This window comes from Nuphar pumila, unplaced genomic scaffold, assembly GCF_984573655.1.
Source record: "Nuphar pumila unplaced genomic scaffold, dmNupPumi1.hap1.1 HAP1_SCAFFOLD_2129, whole genome shotgun sequence".
NCBI lineage: Eukaryota > Viridiplantae > Streptophyta > Magnoliopsida > Nymphaeales > Nymphaeaceae > Nuphar > Nuphar pumila.
In genome coordinates, this window is record NW_028323851.1 from 1 (window position 1) to 19,434 (window position 19,434).

At 37.4% G+C, this 19,434-nt stretch overlaps 4 non-coding genes and 1 pseudogene across 4 annotated transcripts; 1 reads left to right on the forward strand and 4 right to left on the reverse strand.

Annotated features, from left to right (window-relative positions):
* Nucleotides 1–11,688: 11,688 nt before the first annotated feature.
* Nucleotides 11,689–14,099, reverse strand: LOC149808826 (25S ribosomal RNA; annotated as a pseudogene).
* A 1,024-nt stretch (nucleotides 14,100–15,123) lies between these two features.
* TRNAI-GAU (transfer RNA isoleucine (anticodon GAU)) lies at nucleotides 15,124–15,196 on the reverse strand. Its single transcript has one exon. It is a non-coding gene; the product is annotated as a tRNA-Ile (tRNA).
* Nucleotides 15,197–15,241: 45 nt separating this feature from the next.
* TRNAK-UUU (transfer RNA lysine (anticodon UUU)) lies at nucleotides 15,242–15,314 on the forward strand. Its single transcript has one exon. It is a non-coding gene; the product is annotated as a tRNA-Lys (tRNA).
* A 2,065-nt stretch (nucleotides 15,315–17,379) lies between these two features.
* On the reverse strand, nucleotides 17,380–17,452 carry TRNAE-UUC (transfer RNA glutamic acid (anticodon UUC)). Its single transcript has one exon. It is a non-coding gene; the product is annotated as a tRNA-Glu (tRNA).
* Nucleotides 17,453–18,403: 951 nt separating this feature from the next.
* TRNAG-UCC (transfer RNA glycine (anticodon UCC)) lies at nucleotides 18,404–18,474 on the reverse strand. The gene has a single exon. It is a non-coding gene; the product is annotated as a tRNA-Gly (tRNA).
* Between the last annotated feature and the right edge of the window lie 960 nt (nucleotides 18,475–19,434).

Genomic DNA, 19,434 nt, shown 5'->3' on the forward strand with positions numbered 1-19,434 from the left:
GCTCACTAACGTCTGCAGATTTAACTTTTAGGTTAAAGTAAAATTAAGCAAAGCTAACTAACCCCATAAGGAAAAAACTTTGCATGATATGCAAAGTCCTCCGGAGCGGCGGCCTTATCGGTCATTTTATCTAAATAACACAGCCATATGTGTTTTTGGTTAAAATGGCTAACGGTAAAACCTTTTTAAATCTACGTTAAGTGCGCGATAGATTTCTGATTTTGCTTTATCACTTGGTCTTCTATGCAGCGCAAGCAGCTGGATAAATAAGGAGGTTAAGGAAAAGTAGTACAAAACTTTAAAAAGGCAATACCGTGGAAACCAAAGCAAATATTTTATCACAGTCTGTCCCCGCTTAGCTTTGCATAAAATGCAAAGCTAAGCGGGGCAAGTGGGTAGATTTTTGCAAGACCGATTAAATCTATAGCTGCTTACTCCTAATCTACAAACAAATCAGTGGAAATTCTGGATAAAGTCAGCTGCGGAGAGCTTAAAAAGGTTTTGTTAAATTATATATTTGTGAGTAGGATCCGTAGAGACTACACGCGATGGTTAGGTTAATTTGCAGCCTATAGGCCATTTGCTTTTCTGATAAGAGAAGTTGCTTTAAGAAAATTTTTTGTTGCTTTAGCTAATTCTAGCGGACAAAACTTTTCTGAGTTAACCTAATAATATATAGTCCGATCCGACGAGTAATCGTCGTCCATTGACTTACTACGTGGTTGCTCATTTCCACTACGTATTATCTTTAGGGGCCGTTTTTGCCATTTTTAGTGGTTTTTATTACTGGTTACCTAAAATATCGGGTATTCTATACAATGAAACATGGGCCCAAATTCATTTTTGGCTTCTCTTTTTAGGAGCCAACTTAACATTCTTACCAATGCACTGGTTAGGCTTACAAGGAATGCCTCGACGAATACCGGATTTCCCAAGCGCATTTGCTGGGTGGAATTTGGTTTGTAGTTTTGGTTCTTATGTTAGTTTAATTAGTATGTTTGTATTTTTTGCGGTAGTTGCGGAAGCCTACATTGTCGCTCGGCCTGCCCCAGCAAATCCTTGGGCTACTGATCGACCTACGGCTATTTACAGTTTAGAGTGGTTGTTAACAAGTCCAATGGACTTCCATACTCACCCAGAGCTCCCTGTTATCCGTTCACCTAAAAGAATAACCTCTAAATAAAAATTCGATCTTTGCGTCGAATTCTACCCCCTCCCCTTTTTTTTAGCGATACTTATATAAAAACAAAATGCCACTAATATATTTTGTACTGCGGCCTGTGAACAAGTAGGTAGATTTATATCGTTTGTTTTGGATAGATGTAAGGTAAGGGCGTAAGCCGCTTTTACCGCAGCCTTTTTTACCCGGGTTTTCCACAAATTTTCTTAAAGTCACGAACAGGTTGTGTTTACTATTTAAGGTATTAAAAAAAGAAAACTTTGGTTATAGAATTTATTTCTTGGACTGATTCGTTTTAGGCTGAATAGTTTAATTGGTTAAAACATCGGATTCATAAGCCGGGATTAAGGTTTCGAGTACCTTTTCAGCTACGCGTCTAAGCTTTTAATTAAACCAAGTTGTTTTATTATAATTTATCGCAGAAGCATCCATCGCGTTTTCGGGAATTAACACCGCATTCGCTACAGCCTGTTTTCTACCTTATAAGCTAAATCACAAGAAAGCTTTATCGGTTTACTGCTAAACCTTTCATGCAAAGTTTGCAAAACTGCTTTTTTGTCACCTGTGGGCAAGTTCGCAAGCTGCGAATAAAGTAGAAAATTCAAAAATTTAGAATTAATTAATGTCAAACACCACTTTCTTTGATTTACATTTTCGTTCTCAAATAACCGATTTGAAACGTAGAAAAAAATACGTTCTTAAAGAACTTAACTCATTAGTATTAAAAGCAGTACTTGAAACAGGTCACCAAAAATCTCGTACAGATTTAGCTGTGCGATTTCTTGCTGAAGATCTTTTGCAAGGTTTAAAACAAAATACCCTTACCCGAGTCCGAAATCGTTGTGTCTTAACAGGTAGAAGTTCTACTTTGAAACGATTTCGTCTATCTAGAATTGCTTTTCGCGAGCATGCTGGGTCTGGTAAACTAACTGGGGTAAGTAAACGCTTAAATAAATAAAAGATAAAATGATTTATACAATTAGCCACCACAAAGTAAATACACGATGTTTGAACGAATATAGTAAGAGTATAAGGGAAGTAAAAAGCAGCCGTCAAAAAAACAATTTAAGTAATTTAATTAAAAAGGGCTTAAATTGTTTACCTTTGGCAAAAACCTGTGAAAAAACTTTAGACTATATAAGTAAAAACTCTAAAAGTCAATTAATCACTTCGTCTACTTGCCTTGGAACGCGGCGACAATCCGCTCATTCGCCTTTTTCTTCGAGAAGAAAAAAATACAGCAGCGAAATGGTGAAACCTGCTTTACCCATGTGTAAAAACAAACGAAACGGGCTTTCTCCATCCCCTAAGCTGCGTATTAAGGTTCAAACAAGTGACAATAATAGCATTTCTTATACAAATTACCTAGACTTTAAAAAAGCCAACGAACTAACCTTTTCATCTTGCAATCAAGCAAACATACAGCTTTTAACTTCCCCTTTTGTCCTTCAAAGTTACTCAAAAGTAAGAAGTAGAATCCTACGCAATCTTTTTTTAGCTAGCCATAGCAGGATAAACAACATTACAAGCAAAGCTACGGAACATAGTTCTGCAATTATGGAGGAGCAGTTACAACCAGCAGACCTTTTTTCGGGTATCCTGCTATTTAGTAGAGAAGATTTAGCTTTTATAAATTTACGTAGTATTCTAAGTAGTCTGCTAAAGGCTCTACATGTATGTTTATTTGCCACGTTAAATAACAAGCGTATTATATTTGTCGGAGATCCACAACCACTAGTACAAGAACACCATCAACGACTATTAAGTTGTTTTATAGGTAGCCAAATAAAAGCCTTTACAACTAAAATGACAGAATTTTTACCTCCACTTCCACCTTCTTTGGCCAAAAGGAAGGGTTCGGGCGGAGGTTCGGTTTTTTCCGCAGCTTTGCATGAAATACAAAGTGACCAGAAATCGGCTACTTTACAACCCCGCACTGCTGTTAATGCTAAAAATTTAAAAAAAATAGAGCCAAATGTCGATTTACACCAGAGGCTTGCTACTAATTTAGTCGGAGCTTTAGCGGAACAAGAAAAAAAAGAGTTGCCTAAACATCAACTTTTTAGTAATTTGCGCGCATTGGTTAAATTCGAAGCAAAGTTGCAAAGTTTGCCACAGGGCTCCAAATCAAGAGTAGCTTTTTTATCTGAAAGTCTTAAAGACGGGTTACGGACAAATCAAGAGCAACAACCAGCTAATTTTCAAACAATTTACACGAAACGGGTAAAACCAACTTTATCACAGGCTACGACAAATGATAAAGCTAAGCAAAACGAGCTTTTACCGCGGAAAACCGTAAATTCGGGTGAGGAGAGCTTCAAACATTCTCAAAGCTACGATAAAAGCAAAGATCGGCTATCCTTTGAACAGGACAGACTACTTAGTTTGCATAACGCGAAAAAGCTATTTTCAAATACCGATGCTGCTGAGATTACTCGCAAACTTATTAAAGACAATTACCTAGAACCAAAAAAAACTTTACGAGGCTACGACCCTTTAGAAAACCTTACTTCATTTGGGGGCGGGTTTTCTCTGAGTAAAAGTTTTAACTTACCCTTGCGCAAAAGGAAAGGGAAAAAACCAGCAATTACTTCCACTGCCATAATTACGCCAAGTCTTCTGGAAAACATAGGTTCGAATCTGGGGTCTAAGAAGCAGCGATTACATGACATACTTCGGCAAAAAGTAGAAAAAACTGCTTTAAAAACAACTTTAACATTTAGGTTAAAACTAGAAAACCACTCAACTTTGCTCAACGACAAATCAGCTGTCCAAACCCAGCAAGCTACGCCACTTATGCAGGAGGCAAAGGCGAACCAGTTCACTAATACTTGCAGACTACGTTCGGAGATACCTGAAATACAGCCGGAAACAATAAATGCGCAATTTAGCGTTCACGGACCTCAGTCTGAGCAGAAGCATAAATTGCCGCATGATGTAAACGAGAGTAATCAAACGAGTCACGATTATTTCTTTTATACAGGAATGGCTAAGCTAGTAAGCAAAGCGGCTATCCGAAATAGCCAATGGACAGCAAGTTTAGCGCAACCGAGTAATTATTGGATAGGAGGCTTTTTTTCAAATAACCTTGCTACCTATAAACAAAAGTTATCATCTACAACTTTATTGAATATAAAAATGGACCCTGAATCTCAGTTGCAAGATTTTCAAGACATCTATTACGAAAATCGAATTTCTAAGTTTTCTGACGAAAGAGTAAACCAGGAGGGCAAAACTGATAGCAAAGCTGTAAAGTTTGTTGCAGGACCCCAAATTAACTCCAAAAGTCGCAAAGTAAACGCCAACCTTTCTTGTCAGGAAGGCGTGGATGGCTGCGACCTTATGGACTCCGATATTTGGACTGTTACCAAAACAGGCGAACTTTTTTTTTGCAAAGATTTTTTTTCTGCGTCTACCAACTCTCAGCACCTATTACATTCAGTCGGGGATTCTTCTGCTGGATTATGGAACGCTATTTATACACCAGTGCCGAGAAAAAGCCTGGTTGGTAACTTAGAGGTAATGTCAGACAACTCTTTCCAACGTAAACGGATGTTAAAAAGTTTCCGCGGCCAAGTACCTATAAAAATTCGGTCTTTTAAAAAGCGTAAATTTGCTCCAAGAGGTAAGAACTCGCTCCGCTCAGTTTTACCCGTTAACATTCGCACAGGAAAGTTTCACGAAAAAGTTATAAGCCACTGTCTTCACTCAATAGAAGCAAACAAAGCTACAAATGCTTGGCTAAAAGAAGCTGATTTAGTATTTTTTGCTAACCCTGAAAAAACACTATCTTTATTAAACCAGATAAACCGCTTAAAAATACCAACCCTTGGAATTATAAACTCTGGTTCTAATTTAGCATTCCCGTTTAGAAGCGTCAAAGGACCTAGTCTTTTAGCATCAAAACCTACAATTAATTATCCTATTATAGGTAATTCAAATTCATTGAATTTTCTAAGAATTGTTTTAACCAAGTTTGCTTGCGTATTAAATAAAAGACGGACCTAAATCATTTTGGCTCCATTTGTCGTCCCTGAATTTTTTTTATATACTTTAGTTAAATTTTAAAATCAAGCCTTTGCTCACTTGCCGCAGTCGGCTTTCCCCATGTAAAAGGATTTTCTGATAGGAAAATTTACTCCAAAGCCATAAGCTAAGCACCAAAAGGTTAGCTTTCTCAGCTAGGCAGTAGGTTTTCAGATAAGAAAAATCGGTTTTTATCCCCCCAATTAAAAAATATATACAACATTTATTATAAACTATGAGTAGTACTTCACCAATTAGCGTAAGAATCGCCTCCAAAACACGTTTTTTTGAAACAACTGGTGCTTCGTCTTATTATTACAGTAGCCAATTATTAAGCAATATGGCTTTACTAAAAGCTGTAACGAGACTAGGACAACAATTAGGTTGGCCTTCTAAAGCATTAGTACCCAAGACAAAGCAGGGTAGTACGTTTTTAGCTAAAGCCAGCCAATCTGTAGTGAATTCACGAATGGAACCTTTAATTAATCTACAAGCCACACCGGGAAAAGAGTGGATTTCTGCTAACTTAAAACTTGTTACTAAATTAACAACAAGCCAACAATTTTTTAATTCTAAAGCTGTAGGTTTTTTAGCTAAGGGGTTAGGCCGCAGTGGCAAGTTTGATTCAGTCGTTTTTCCTAGAGGAGAGCAAAAGCATCTACCAGATTCCGCAAAAAGTGACTTAATTTTAAAGGAAAATTCGTGGTTTACCTGTTTTAATTATTTAGCACAGTTATCAAAATATTGTAATTCCAAATATTATAAACAACCTTTAAATAGATATTCATCTTTTTCTAGCCAAACTATTTCAACCCGCTCAGCATCACATTCTAATGCAAAGTTTGACCTTACTAAAAATAGAAAGACATTTACTAATAGCGCACAAAAAGGGTCTACGGCTTCGTATAGAGTTCAAAGCCCGTTTTCGCAAAAAACATCAATTACAAAGGCATTACGAAAAGAATCCAGACAGGCTTTTAAAACCCCAACAGGCTTATCCTTTTACCTTACCGCTTTGGGATTAGTAGGCCATAGTCAAGTATTAAGAAGTAGTCTGGTAATTGCACCTATTGTTAGTGGATCTTTAAAAAGTAACTTATTATTAGCAGACCACAAAAAAGTAATTAAAGTAACTTCTTCTAACGGTATAGGTTTAGTTTCAGCAAGTCCAAAAGGTTTTATTAGCAGGAGTACTAAAGATACAGTTTTAAATTTTTTTTACAAAATACCAGCTAAACTAGCAGAAAAAAAGTTAAACAACCGTCCTCAATATCAGCAAGTTTATATTTTAGCAGATCTTCAAGGATTGAGAAAATCACAAAAAAGACTAAAACCGACATATGCTTCGGCACGTTGGTTATAGACACACTTTTTGGCTTTTACTCTGGAGCGCGCTGATATTAAGCCCCTTTTTAGCAGCTCAAAAGTTCTTTTTATGCAATTTAGCCTAATTTAATTTCTATCTCCACCCCCCTAGAGAACCCCCCCCCCCCTTTTTTTTTTTATCCCCTCCATAATTACTCTTTCTCAGGGCGCTAAAAATATCTACACTATTTTATAAACTTATTTTTATCTAGTTTATTTGCTTTAAATTTAAATACATGATATAATATGAAGTAACCACTTCGCCAAGGGGGTCTGGTTTATTAGCCGGGCTCTTAATTAAGGGCTTTTTTTAAAGGTTCTCGTTAGACCTTTGGCGAGTAAAAACCCGATACAGGGCTAATGAGAGGCTTTTTGGCCATTTAAAAAGGTCCACATGGCAACCCTCTTGCAAGTAAAAGTGTTATACTAATCAAAAACAGAAACGTTTATGAGGAAAATAAGTGAAATAAAACCTTTTCCAACCAGGCTATTTTCAACTTTTTCTTTTCTTATATTTGCCTTTTTAGTTTTTTCTTAACTGCCTAACTTTGCATTTCATGCAAACTTTTCCTGTAATTGATTTAATAAAAACATTTCATGCAAAGTTTTCCTGTAATTGGTTTAATAAAAACAAATAATTAGCTTTTTCTTCTCTGACGGGATTACGACCCTACCGACTGCGGCAAAAGGCTGCTGCGGTCGATTAGACGGAGATTCGCAAACCATATAATCGTAAGCTGTCTGTGGAGGCTAGAAAACAAGGCACCTATTGGCGATTTTTCGGGGAGGCTTCTTTTAGACTAAAAATTAAAGTATAGCAGTTGATACAACTTTGTGGTCCTTGTAAGAACTAACCGACTCGCAAAAGCAGCTACACCTGCCTGCGTTAGTTTGTTGGTCCGAATTCGAGTGTGATGACTGTAAGGCGAAAATAACTTTTCCATAGGCTTAGGCAGTTTTCTTCATATTTCGGATCCATACTCAGTTCTGAGATTTTATAAATATACCTTAATTGAAGTCTTAGGCTATCAACAGTTTGGTTTATTCTTTGTTGCCTCCAGCTAGCGCTTAACATATCAAAAGCCTTCTGAATATCAGGCAAAATTAGGTCTTTGAAATCAAACCAACTATAACTATTTTGGAAGGGCTCCCGACTTAAATACCCTTCACACCTTGTCGATCTGAAAAGCAAAAAAAGTCTAATTTTAACACTTCTTATAACTATAAACTAGCCGTATTTATGGGTTTTGTAAAAGGGCTTAAATCTAATTGGTTAGTTGTAGTCTATTTTATTTAGGCTTTGTTCATCGAAAGCATACAAGCTGCTAAAAAGCACCAACAAAAAAAGGGCAGAAGGCAATATTTTTGGACTAACCGATAAAAAACACGAAAAGTTTTAGGCTTAAATGCCTAGCCCGCCAAAATTAGTCAAGCTCGAGTAATAAAGAAGGTTACGTTAATTGCAAGAACTAATAAGCTACAGTCAAGTAAAAAATTGCAAAACAAAGCAACAGCACAATGCTACTAAAAGATTTAATATTATTAATTACATGTTATTAATTTAATTTGAAAGCTTTTTAAACTTTTACACGGCAGGTATAGAAATATATATATATATAGAAAAATTAAATTCAACCGCAAATTCCTTTACGATTACCAGTTACGACTTATGCCGAGCCCCGAGCCTAACAATGAAGCCCTCTGAGTATTTTAGCTTTTTAAGTAAAATATCAAAAAAGCTTTTCCTATTAGGCTAGTTACCTGGCATTGACGGGCTATTTATAACCAGCGAATATCAAGTTTCACCGTTCCAGTTCTTTAGAACGATTACTCGCAATTCCTTCTTCATGTTTTCGAGTTGCAGAAAACAATTCGTTTAGTGATTTTTAACAGATTCGCTCCGGCTTTATAATGTTTATCAATAATACGCCCTAGCTACTGTTTGTGATCACTTTTGTATTACGTTTCGAAGCCACAGTTATGAACCTCATGAGGACCTGAGATAATGCCAACTTCCTCTGTTTTATCAACAGCAGTCTTTTACTGGAACTTTGCGATATTGATCACAATTAGTATAGTAAAAATAGGCGTTTCGCTCGTTTCTGGACTTAACCGAACTTTACATAAAACGAGCTGACCTCGGCCATGCAAGGCTGTGATTGTATAGTTTTAACGATTCCGTTAAAACAAACAAACATCCAAAACTGCGTAAGGTTAGCGCGTAGCTACGAATTAATCAACATAATCCACTGCGTTGGTTCACTGCGCATAAATTGTTTCAATTTTAAACTTGCGTTCGTACTATTGAGGTGGACCATTTGCGCGTTAGCTTACACCCTAACAAAGTTAGGGAGGTAATGGTCATCGTTGACAGAACAGACTACAGCCGTATCTAATGGCCTTTGCTCCCTGTTCCTTCGTCCTTAAGCTCCCGTGTTGCCCCAGCGCGCTGCCTTCGCAATTGGCGTTCCTAGTAAGATCTACCCATTTTATCGGTCCCTTGCTAATTCCACACGCCGCTGACACACAAGTTTTTGCCGAAGGACACTGTACACCCAGTCATGATCTTCATTGCTCGAGCGTCATGTATAACCGAGCTTTCTGGCACACATATTAAGCCGCTCTAATCTCTAGATACGTTCTAATTATTCTCTAGCATTAGTAGTTTACGGATAATTCCTTCAATCCTACACTCTTTCGATTCGCTCAGGCTTTCGCCCATTGGCAAATATTCCACGCTGCTGCGGTCTGATGACCGAAAGCCCTTACTAGGCTTTTGGTACCGATCACCCTCTCGAATCGGTTAGCGATAATTGTCTAGATAGCTCAATTACTACCTATACTAATCGCACATGACAGCTCTATATTACAAAATACATCTATTGCTATTAAAGCTTTTAATATAGTCACCAGGTCATGTAATTCCTACCCTTTGCGCTAAGTGTTACCACTTAAACTAGCATGCGTAATGTCGAAAGATCGCAATCGAAGTAAGGCACAATCAACCTCATTCAAATATTTGATTATAAAAGATTTACTTTTTATTTTAAAAAATATAAATTATCTGTTTAGGGCCCTCGCCGCATCCCCGAATACTAGTGATAACCTAAGTGAATTTTACCTAGCATAAAATGGGTTCGCTTTGATCGCAGACTACGGCGAGGGGCTTCAAACGGAAAATCTTAGCGAAGTGAGCTTTACCCTACTTTTCTTCGCAAATAAACAGCTTGGAGGGCGCTCGGCACTGCGAGCGCCCTTCGAGAGCTTTTACCGTCCCACGGTTCGCTATCTGAGCTCGTTTCACCCCTCAGCTTACTTTTAGACTTGGAGCCTTAGCGACAACCTGCTCACATTTGCCTGCGGGCAGGCTGCGACAAGTGTTACGTCATAGGTTCAGACGGCTAGGCTTGTATTGCAGTGGTTTAGAGTCCCAAATACAAGGGACTGCCGTTTACAGACAGAATTTAGAAATTTATTATGCTACGGGACTTAAAAAAGTTTTTAGTATTAAGTGGCTGAAACTGTCTCCAGTCTTTTACCCTTAACCTATTTACGCAGTAGTAGGCTGCGATTTAAAATGACGTCTTAGGAAAGCTTCTCACTTTATATGATTTCAGCGATTAGCTTTTCAAGCGTAGCTTTGCAGCAATGCCTTTTTTAAAACAACTGCTAAACCAGCGGCATGGACTCTCAAGATCCTTTCGTACTAATGGAGTCTTACCCTCAGTCATTTAATTATGTTATTGAAATCTCCAGATAGAATCAATCCTGTATTTCTACGGATTAAACCCAACTCACGTTAGACTTTACGCAGAGAACAGCTGCACCCTTCAAACCTTCTACAGCTTGAGGACGTCTAAAGTCGACATCGGAATGATAAATACATTAAAAAAAAATTGTAATCTTATTGGTGAAAAGGCTCTCAAAGGTTGTTTTGCCATTTGAGCTCGGTTTTTCTTCAATAATTTAACTAACCACTATCTCAACCAAGCTTATAAACAAAACTAGGCACTATATGTTCCTGGATTAAACTCAAAAAGTAAGCTTTTGATTCGCTAGCTATACGTAAACAAAAATAGGTTTTATCTTTGAAAATAGTAGCTTTTATACCAAATTTTATTTTCAATGCCAAAACCAGGAGTTTATGATCTGCATGATTAAAACCTTGCGTATTTAAGATATAATTAGCGTTGTTCCTTTTATCGAGGGATACGGTACCGTCATCCATGTACCAGTAAGCTAGTGCTCTAGGTGTAAGTAGTTTCGCTATGGTCTTAGGTACACGTTTTACACGTTTATTTCCTTCGATTACAACATAAAATAAATCATAGTAATATTTAAAATTGGTGTGAGAATAGGTTCTAAACCAACAACTTTGTCCCGGAATTTTGTGAAAATCGTTTAAAATTGTTCGCATTTGAGGCGAAGTACCTACAAAGGGTTCAAAAACGGCATATAAATGATTAATGTAGTCAGATTGCGTAGATTTTTGTTCAAACTTTACGGAATATACTGGTTTTCCTAACCTACAAGATATGCTAGCATCCCCTAATAAGGTACCTATTAACACTTCTTTCTGTAGAGTTGTTAATGCTAGCTTTTCCTTATATGCAATAAGTTTCTTCCCAGATAATTTTCGCCGTAATATTGGTTTGCAATTGGTCAGTGCCTCTTGTTTTTCTTGCAAGGGCAAAACTTTGTCTTTTTTGCAAAGCAGCATAATCGACTTCCTTTTTAATATTGTCATGTCTATTTTTTTTTTATATGTATTCCTAAAAGTCACAGTAGCTTTTAATTTTAAATCATGAAGTCTGTTAATTACTAGCATACTTTGCAATTTAAAATTGAAAACTAGTGGTCTTTTAGCTCACAGTTACCTGCAAGAATTAGACTATCTCATCAACCTATCAGTAGGTTGTTTGGCGTGTAGTCGTTGAGGATCCTACTTTCTATTGAAATAAACTTGTTCTTTTGTCAAAGTATGCAAGCTGTGCCAATAGGTTTGGTTTCCTGCTGATTGTCCGCATTCACGAGTCTCCATTTAAGTTCGTAAACGTTAACTTGCATATAACGATGCAAGCACTTAAACCCCGTGAAGTCTGCATTCTTTTTAAGAAACGGAGATCTCAGCATATAGCCAAATGCATTCTTAAAATATTACTATTTTAAAGCCCCGATGTATTAAGGTCGCAAACGCCGGCTTCTATATGGACTATAGGCCGGAATAACGCTGTTATCCCTAGAGTAACTTTGATCCGTTGATCTCGTGCTTTTCCACCTAAGACACGAGGGTCACTATAGCAGACTTTCGTCCCAAATTCGACTTGTTAGTCTCATAGTCAGGCTAGCTTATACTATTACGCTCTACACAAAGTTTCCGACTTTGCTGAGCTAACCTTTGCACGCTGGCGTTACCTTTTAGCCAGCATCCGCCCCAGATAAACTGCCCGCCAAACACTTTCTCAATATAGATGAGCTGCTAATTATTAGCCTAGCGGTTTTCCAGTGGCGTCCTTTTAATTTTGGTTTATCGCATTAAAAGGACTCCCGCCTATTACTATAAAACGAATAATCTGCAGCAATGTTAAGTTACAGTAAAGCTTCATAGGGTCTTATCGTCTTGGAGATTTTAGCCGGTATTTGGACCGGCATTCTTATTTCACGGCCAACGCCCGCGAGACAGTAGGAAGATCGTTACGTTATTCGTGCAGGACACCAATTAAATGCCTAGGAATTTCGCTACTGTTAACACCGTTATAGTTACGGCGGTCGATAACCGTGCCTTAACAAAATGAAATTTGCATCATTCGGCTTAAGTTGACGGCTCTTGACAAACGTCAGATTCTATACGTCCTATTACAAGTTAGCAGAACCCTGTGTTTTGAGTAAACAGTCGCCCTCCCCTCTTTTCTGGGGCTACTACCCTTCAATAGTAGCCACTCTTCTTTCTAAAGTACGAGTGTAATTTGCCGAGTTCCTTACGGGCGTTTACGGCCTAATCTTAGTAAAATTTACTTGTCCACCAGTGTCAGTTTGAGTACGGTTTTTTTTGAAGGTTTGCGGAATCTATCAGCTTTACTGTAAACTCCGAGTAAGACTAAAGCTAATTTTTACACAAGCGTTAGAGCTTGGCTATAGACTTACCTTTTTTAGCGTTTGTTATTTCCAGCAGTGAATAATTTAAAATAGCTTAGTCTGTATCTTAATTTATATCACAAGTCACAAGCTAAATACGTAACTTCATTACCCGTCATTGTCTTTATACAACTTAGGGGCCGATTCACCTTAGATCTACTACCGTTGTCTAAGAAACCTTGGACTTTCGATCCTTGAGTTTTTATTGCTCAATTTTTAGCTACTATAGCTGATATAGTCACAACCAATATCTTGCTTAGTCTTACCGACAAAGCTTTTCTGACGTATGGTTCGTCTCGCTACCCTAACATTTTGTTAGCTATGAAATGGGCGGTAAACTTAGTCCGGTTAAATTATCGGCGCTATTGTACTCACGTAGTGAGCTATTACGCTTTCTTTAAACGATAGATGCTGCTAATCAAACGTCCAACGCTTCTTTGTACAATAACTTCCTTTCTCACTTAGTTTACGCTTTCAGGCCTTATTCTATAGTCTGGGCTGTTTCCCTTTCGTCGTATACAGCTTGTCCCGTACCGACTGACTGCTATTTACATAAGCTTAGAATTCAGAGTTTGCAAAACGTCAGTAAAAATTTCTTTCCCGTCAGTCTTACAGTGCTTTACATCTCTAGCTTATTTTTAATTATAGCGCCCTGCCTAAACAGGTTTCGCGAGAAACGAGATATTGCGAAGAGCGATTAGTATTTCGCTTCTTTTCTAAGCTCATACAAACACGTTGCAACGTGAACTGCTTCAGACTTCCAAACCCCTTTCGCGGCTCTTCATCTTGGCTTAAAAAAGCTCTCTTCGCTTCGCGTCTTGTGCTAGTTGTATATGGGGAAAACCGAGCAAAGCGAGCTTTTCCCGGCCCCCTTTTTTCGATTAAGAGGCTTACCTTTAACAAGTTAAACTACAATCTAACACAAAGTCATCAGCGCATGATTCAAAAGGCACCACTTTATTAAACTTTGCTTAACTAAGTGTCTTAATTAGCTACGAGTTGCAGGTTCTGTTTCAACATAGTTAAGTCACTATCGCTTTTCAGATTTCCCTCACGGTACTTGTTCACTATCGGTCCTAATACAATATTTAGCCTTGGGAGAGGTTCCCCTTTATTTGACAAAATTCGCCAATGTAAATAAAACCCTAACCTTGCACGAAATGCAAATCTGCTCACTTTGTTCGCAGACTACGGCGGCGGTTTTCTACAAATACTAAAAGTTTACAGGACTATCACCTTTTTAAGTACGCGTTTCCATGCGTTTCAACTTTGTTGTTATTTGTTTAGGCTTTTGCGCTTTCACTCGCTGCTACACACGCAATCTCGATTGATTTCTTTTCCTTCAAGTAATAAGATGTTTCAGTTCCTTGAGTACAAATTTTATTTTTGGCTTTTCAGCCTTTGAGGTACAAACTAATATGTCGCGGATGCCATTAGCTTTTTTCGCATTTTAGCGCCTCATGTATTAGGCCAATCCATTCACTCGTAGCATTTTTTATTATAAAAATAGTTTTTTATTTGGTTTTAAGCGTAAAAGCACAGGACTCGAAGTGCCAAACGAAGCGAGCTTTGTTTTTACTTACTTAGATGTATATTCGACTTTTCTGATCAGCAAAAAAGCTATCGTAGTTGTCGATAGCTTTTTTGCTAACAACTTTCGCTTTTTTTATAACTTTAAAATAGACGGCTAGAGTCGTCTAATTAATATAATATATTTACGTATAGACGAAAAAGTTGAAATACAGCGGTTCGCGCACATTTGTGGCTATGGGCTAATCAACTTGTGTGCTATATCGAAATCAGACGGGTTCGTAGCAGTATTACAAGTTATTACTAACAGTTAAAAACCGAGTGTAATAAGCTTTTCTGGAACAGTTAGAGCGCTATTTTACTAACCAAGGTAAAATAACGCTTCGCGTCACTACACTCAATTTTATCCGTAAAGTTCTTTTTTAAAAAAATAAAATATTAGGCGAAAAAAACAACCAAAGTCAAAACATTTCATTTTTTAGGAAGCTTTAATAATACAACCGGGCAAATTTTTACCCGCCTAGCTTTGCATATCATACAAAGCCCTTCGGAGACGAAGATTGCTTTTTTATGCATAAAACCTTTGAAGAAGGGGGGGCTCCCTAACACTCGTAGCTTGCTTACCTGCCTCGCAATAAAACTGGCTTTCTTACCTTTATCCTCAAACGAGTATGGTATAGGTAAAACCTAGAGCGGCGGCTTGGCTCACTTTTTCCATTCCAGGGCTCGCAGTGCTTTTCTTGACAAATTTACACAATCCGATTTTTTGTTTTGAAAAACAAAGAAGCTTTTTTAAAAATAAAATTGATAACAATCGGCAGGAGTTTAAGCTTATAAAAAAGACACCTCTCTACAGCTTCTATTTTATCGCTTGCTAGCCCCATTTATCATCGCGACCAGAATCGAACTGGTATTTTAACCTTATCAGGGTTACGCTTTAACCAATTAAGCTACACAATGAATGTCTTTATATATAAGACTATAATGCAAAGTAGCTTTAAAAAAGTGGTTGTAGCTCAAATGGAAGAGCAATCGACTTTTAATCGATCGGCTGCAGGTTCGACCCCTGTCGACCACACATTTTAAACCATATATAATAAAACTGACAAAGGCGAACTTTTGCGGTGTGAAACCGCTTGTGAAAAACAAAGATTAAGCTTTAGGCTCTATGTAACGACCCTACCCTGACCTCTAATCATTTAAATCACTTAGTTAATTGTTGTTAGCCCTTTAACTTTATATATAATATAAAGCTACGACACACATAACATGGTAAAGCAGAAGCAAATAAGCTACCTCTTCTCAAAAATCTGTTTTACCGGCAAAGCGGGCTTTAACCCTCAGAACAGATTTACTGACTCTTACAAAGCTACCCAATACGGACTTACACCAAAACTTGGGGGAAATAATCAGAAAAGTCGGTTTACTTAAATAAGATAAATATCTTAGGCGCTGGCAGAATCGAACTGCCTTTCTCAATTTGTAAGATTGTAGTTTTACCAATAAACTAAGCGCCTATATATATATAGGCCTTTTGCTCCAAGCAACTGGAAATTAGCCTTGTGGAGCCACATAATTTTGATTTGCATCGAAACAGTGGGGGGGGGGGCTGGAGCTAAAAAAGCTCCTTATTTTAACCATAAGGTTGTAGCTAAGACAAATAGAAAACTTTACATCTTATGCAAACTGCAACCACTTGCAGGCAATGGTAAAAAGAACTTTTTCCACTCTGAACAGTTAAGACCAGGGGTGGTTAAAGCTCTCAAAGGTTGCTTTGCCATTTGCTACAGTCTGCTAACATAGTAAGCAGATTTTCTGTTAAGAAAAGCCGATTTTAACTTAAGATGGCAAAAGCTCTCAAAAGTCATTTGGCACTGCGAGCCCGTTTAAGCAAGAATTCTTAAGCTTCGTCTAGTTTAGTATTAATCCAATTAATATAATCTTCTGCGCCTACAGATTCTACACAAATTGGCATAAGAGCATGGGAAGCACCGCAAAGTTCTGAGCATTGTCCATAAAAACAACCTTCTCTTTTAATTAAAAATGTAGTTTGGTTTAATCTTCCCGGAATGGCATCTAGTTTAATACCTAAGCTCGGAACAGCAAATGAGTGAATTACATCAGCAGAACTAGTTAACAATCTAATATGGCTATTTACTGGAAGTACTAGTCGGTTATCTACTTCCAATAAACGCAATTGTCCTTCTTCAAGTTGGTCATCTTGTAACAAGTAGCTGTCAAATATAATACCGCCTCCACCTAGACCTGAATCGGCGTCAACTGCATAATCACTGTATTCATAAGACCAATACCACTGTCGACCAATGCATTTAATAGTAACCGAGGGGTCAACTATTTCATCTAAGCTATATAATAAGGTAAACGAGGGAATAGCAATCACACATAAAAGCAAGGCTGGTAGAGTAGTCCAAACAATTTCCAACATACTGTTATGATGTACTTTATATGATTTTTTTACATCAGCATTACCAAATCTTTGTAAAGTACTGCATAGTATATATAATACAAACACAGCTACAAATAGCATTATAGCCCAGATATCCGAGTGCAGAGCTATGATACCTTCCATTAAAGGCGTTGCTGGGTTTTGAAAACTAATACTCCAGTTAGTGGGAAAATCGCAAAAAGCGAAAAGGTTACTACTTGCAAGAACTAATAAGCTTGCAGATACGTTAGTATATAAGTTTAATTTTTTTTTAAATTCCATGTATTATTAATGAGTTTATTGCGTTTTTGTATAAATTGTTAAATTTAATCTCTAAACCTTACCTTCTAATCAAGGTAAACTTTACCTATCTTCACATTTTATGCAAGCTTTGGGTTGTTTTTTATTTGAGAAAAAGAAAAAAATAAAATTTAACAGGTAAAATTTTTATCATCGGAAAATCTGCTTACTTTATACGCAGACTGCGGCACACGGGCCAAGCTTTGCAAGCTTTTACCGCCCCAGGGCTCTTTTTTCAAGAGCGGCCGAGAACGATTCGACAACCTTCGTATTTGGAATACGACGCTCTAACCAATTGAGCTACGCTCTTTCCTATTTAGAGCCTTTTTTTTTCTAGAATTTACCGCCTGTTGATTTGAGTTTACTTAGTTTATTTAGTTTTATTAAAGTAAAAGGGTACTCTTTGCGGGAATTGAACCCGCGTTTTTGTCGTGAAAGAACAACGTCCTAGACCACTAGACGAAAAGAGCTTAAGATCGGTTTTATTGGCAAATAGCTTTATATTCGGCCTTTGATTCCCAAGTTTGCTTAATTCTTTTTACTTGCATAAGTCATTTGTAAAAAAATCAATTCCAGGTCCTTGATAGAAGGGGGGAGGGGGGTAAACTTAGCGAGCGCTTAGCCCTTTTTAGCCACTTTACCTTAAATTTTTAGCCCAAAAAGAGGCAGGCTTGTTATAATAGCATAGTTGAATAAGTTTACACAAACAAAGCTAACTAAATTAAAGAGGGTTATGCTAAATAATAAATATACAAAAGTATAACTATTTGAGTTGTAAGTAAAAGCAAACAAGGCGAGCTTTAACCACCTCTAATTCTTGATTTCGATAATAGCTTTTTTGAAGTAGATGAGTTAGTTCTTGTTCTTTGACCACGACATGGAAGAGCATTTATATGACGTGTTCCACGATAGCACGAAATTTTAACTAGTGACTTAATAGCTTCGGCCTTATCTCTTTTTTTATTGCTTGTTATTAATCGGCGACAGCTCTTTGTTAATAATTCAAGTTGCGTCGCATTAAGCTCTTTTAACCTGGTTTGTGGATTAATGCCCACAAGATTGCAAACAGCAACTGCTGTTTTTTGACCCATGCCATAAATGGCTTGCAATGCAAAAAAAGCCGCTTTGTTTTCTGATACGTTTGATCCTAGAAGTAACATAGTTTTTTATATTTTGTAGTTTTTAGTTTGAGTCGTCAACTTTTTAAATGGTAAAAGCTTTCAAAAGCACATCCCCTGACTTCAAAAGGGTTGTTCTTTTTTAAGGCTATTTCTTAATATTAGGTTCACAACCTTAAAACCAGTGCATTAAGATACGAAATCAGTACCTAGCTCCTAAGCCCTTTTTTAGTATGTAGAACCCTAAGAATAATCAAATTAGTAAAGCTACAATAAATGTTGACATAAATAATTGTGACTAGTAGCGGCTAGTCGGAATCGAACCGACGCTTACTGATTGGAAGTCAGTTGCTCTACCATTAAACTATAGCCGCATTACAGCCAAAAAATGGAATTGAACCATTACCTTAGATTTTGCAAATCTATGCGCTACCTAGTTACGCTATTTTGGCGTTAATATGCTAACTACTTATAAAGCTTAAATACTTGAAAGTTCAAGTATTTAAACTTTTAGCACATTACTACGGCGCCCAGCTTCTGACGCCCAGCGATTTTTCCGATTACGAACTGAACTACAACAAGAGTTAAAGTGAACAGTATTTTTATAATTGGCGCGGTAAACTTTACGAATCGGACGACTAACCGAAATAAAAGAAAGCAAATATAAACTTAAACTTTTGTAACCTATTCAGCTTTAGGCTCAATTTTACTACTCCTGGGTTCATTTTGCTCGGCGCTGTGAGCTTTTACCTTTCTCGAAATTGGGTGGGGTCAAAATGTAAAAGCCTATTGCGATAAATGGCTAAGTGAACTTTTCTCGGCGTACACTTTTACCTACGTAAAATTAGCTCTCCGAAGGAGGTGAAGCCAGATGTGGCAAAAAAAGCTGCTTTAACTATAAGGGTATAATGAGCCAAGTAAGCGTCGTTAGATTGCGTAGTTGACTGCTATAACTTCTTTCCAAAGGTTAGTTTTACTTTGATAGTGATTAGCTTTTGAATCTTTTGTTCTGGTAAGCAGACTCAACTAGTCAACTAGTCAACTAAATTGAAGCGACTGTAGTTAGGAAGTTTTTTTAGATTACGGGTTTATATTTATTATTTAGTTAGAAAAACTACGAAGTATCAGACTCGAACTGATAGTGCCCTAAGGCATGGAACCTAAACCCACTGCGTCTGCCAATTTCGCCAACTTCGTTGATACCCCCCTTTTATAATATATTAAGCGTAGCGCGGGTTGCATAAAGCTCGCTTCGCCATTTAACCGCAGTCAAGAATGTGTTGGATATAATTTTTATTCGAAAAGAAAAGGGTTGGTAAAATCTGCTTTCTGTC